Source organism: Myxocyprinus asiaticus, chromosome 34 (assembly GCF_019703515.2).
Source record: "Myxocyprinus asiaticus isolate MX2 ecotype Aquarium Trade chromosome 34, UBuf_Myxa_2, whole genome shotgun sequence".
NCBI lineage: Eukaryota > Metazoa > Chordata > Actinopteri > Cypriniformes > Catostomidae > Myxocyprinus > Myxocyprinus asiaticus.
Window position 1 is genome coordinate 42,351,276 of NC_059377.1, and position 2,500 is coordinate 42,353,775.

At 35.0% G+C, this 2,500-nt stretch overlaps 1 protein-coding gene across 1 annotated transcript in view; it reads left to right on the forward strand.

Annotated features, from left to right (window-relative positions):
* Positions 1–1,960, forward strand: part of slc39a4 (solute carrier family 39 member 4) — a 27,027-nt gene extending 25,067 nt beyond the window's left edge. Inside the window, exon 12 of the mRNA XM_051670972.1 lies at positions 1–1,960. This exon is cut by the window's left edge and continues 207 nt beyond it. The gene's annotated coding sequence lies outside the window, so the exon portion shown is untranslated.
* Positions 1,961–2,500: the final 540 nt, after the last annotated feature.

The window sequence follows — 2,500 nt, forward strand, 5'->3', positions numbered from 1 at the left end:
TGGAACATGAAATATGTGCAATTTAGTTCTGCCCTTTCTTATGTGTTTTCATAAGGAATATTTTTAGATTTTTTAAATTACATTTACACAGCCTGCTGTGTAAAAATCAACTGTGTGAAGAAAACAGCTAAATCTCATCAAAAACTCTCTATAACAACACAAACAAGCCGCTTTTGCACATTTTCTGGATTCGTTATTTTTAGTCATTAATAATGATTCATTATTCATTCATGTCAATCACATTTACTGTAATGTTCGTGGCCTTAAGCGCTCTGAATAAGATAAATGGCTCCTGTGTTTGACTTTAAATGTTAGGTTTTTTTTACTAGTAAATGTGTATAGGACATTTCTGTATAGTATTTTTAAATTCGCAATCTGCCCAGAACAGAGTATTGAAAGCATACAAGTAAACAGTTGTATGTTACACAAACATATGGGTGAAAATTCTGTCAAAAAATACTCACCCTCATGTCGTTCCAAACCAACATGTCTTTCTTCAGCCGCTGTGAACAAGCTTCTAGATTTTCACTGGAAAATTACTTTAAAGAGTTTTTTTCTCAACAAAACCTATTGTTTGCCTTCAGAAGACTTGGAATATGACGGCAGAGTAGCGTGGACTACTTTCATGATACTTTTGGCTTTAAAAAATGCTTTAACCCTTGAATGATCTCATGGGTCAATTTGACCCGTTTGAACATTAAACACTGATATACATCAACTTTAACTTTTCGTCCTGAAACTTCATGACATCCTCCAGATAGGTGATCTGAAGTTGGCAATGTAAATTATTTTAATTTTATGTATTTATAAACATTGCTATAAAAAAATAACCTAAGAAGGTCCTCCAAGTCAATTTGACTTACGAGCTTTAAAATGGATGAGCAGTTCCAAATGTTAGTTATAAGTAATATACATACTTTTAAGTTAGTACACATCACACACACACACACACACACACACACACACACACACACATACATACCCAGAAAGATGCACACACACACACACACACACACACACACACATATACACACACATACTATGTTTTTATATCATTGTGGGGACTCTCCATAGACTTCCATGCATTTTTTGGATTTTATACAGATCTAACGATAATTTCTATCCCCTAACCCTAACCCTACCCCTAAACCTAACCCTCACAGAAACCTTTTTGCACTTTTACATTTTCAAAAAAACATCGTTTAGTATGTTTAACAAGCCATTTCCCTCATGGGGACTGCTGGCTGATCCCCACAATGTAGGTGATCTCAGGTTTTACTATCCTTGTGGGGACATTTGGTCCCCACAATGTAGTATAAACATGTACACACACACACACACACACACACACATATGCATACATACGCGCGCGCACACACACACACACACACACACACACACACACACACACACACATATACCCAGAAAGACACACACACACACACACACACACACACACACACACACACACACATACCCAGAAAGACACACAGGTATTTGTTCTCATTTGTATCTGTTGACTTCTATTGTATTTATATTGAGTTAATAATATTTGTGTCTGTGTTTAAATATATACTGTACACGCATATATTCTAATGTAAATTTGGAGCATTTACAGTACGTGCATTTTTACATTTTACATTTGTAAATCAGTAAAAGGTTAGTCATTGATGATTAAACTATTGTTGGGGAGAAAGCGTTCAAATTGTGACTGCTGAACTGTGATTTAACGAGCCAGGTCAGTTTGACCCAATGAGATTAACAGTGGGACTTGATCGTTAAGACCATGGAAGCGTTAAAGACATAAAACAATATACTCTGCCACTGTATCGAAAATACAATTCTGCACAAGGAAGAAATCATACTGGTTTGGAACGACATAAAGGTGAGTAAATGATGACAGAATTTTCATTTTTGGGTGAACTATCCCTTTAATATTTTTGTTCTATTTTATAAAAATAAAAAGCTCCTGTAAATAAATCTAAATAAATACTTTGTGTCATGTCTGTCTCTTTGATATCACAATCTGTCTGTCTCAGCACTCGCTGTACAACAGGTCACAATCTCCACACTTTCATAAGTGTTGTGCACTCAGCATTATGAAGCTCTTACGTATGTGTATACTGTACATGAATGTGTTATTAGCCGGTCAGATTGTGCTGATTGTATGGTGAAACTGCATTACTGTGATATTATCACTGGGTCAAACTCTAAACAGCGAGTTCACAAGGTTTTATCAGAACCACACCTCAACACTCGCTCATCACAACCTCAAGAAAATGACAGGTTACTTGAACTGTGTTTTAAATACAGTGCATCATCTACAAACCTAAAAAAAACTGGACTTAAAATAATATATTGTTTTTTTAGAATAGTTCTGTCAAACAAGAAGTTAACATTGTGGAAATGTCATATATATATATATATATAGCAGCTATTTCATTTATTTTGACCAGTTCGCCTCTATACTTTCCAGTTTGTTAGTCACATTAGTATTTCA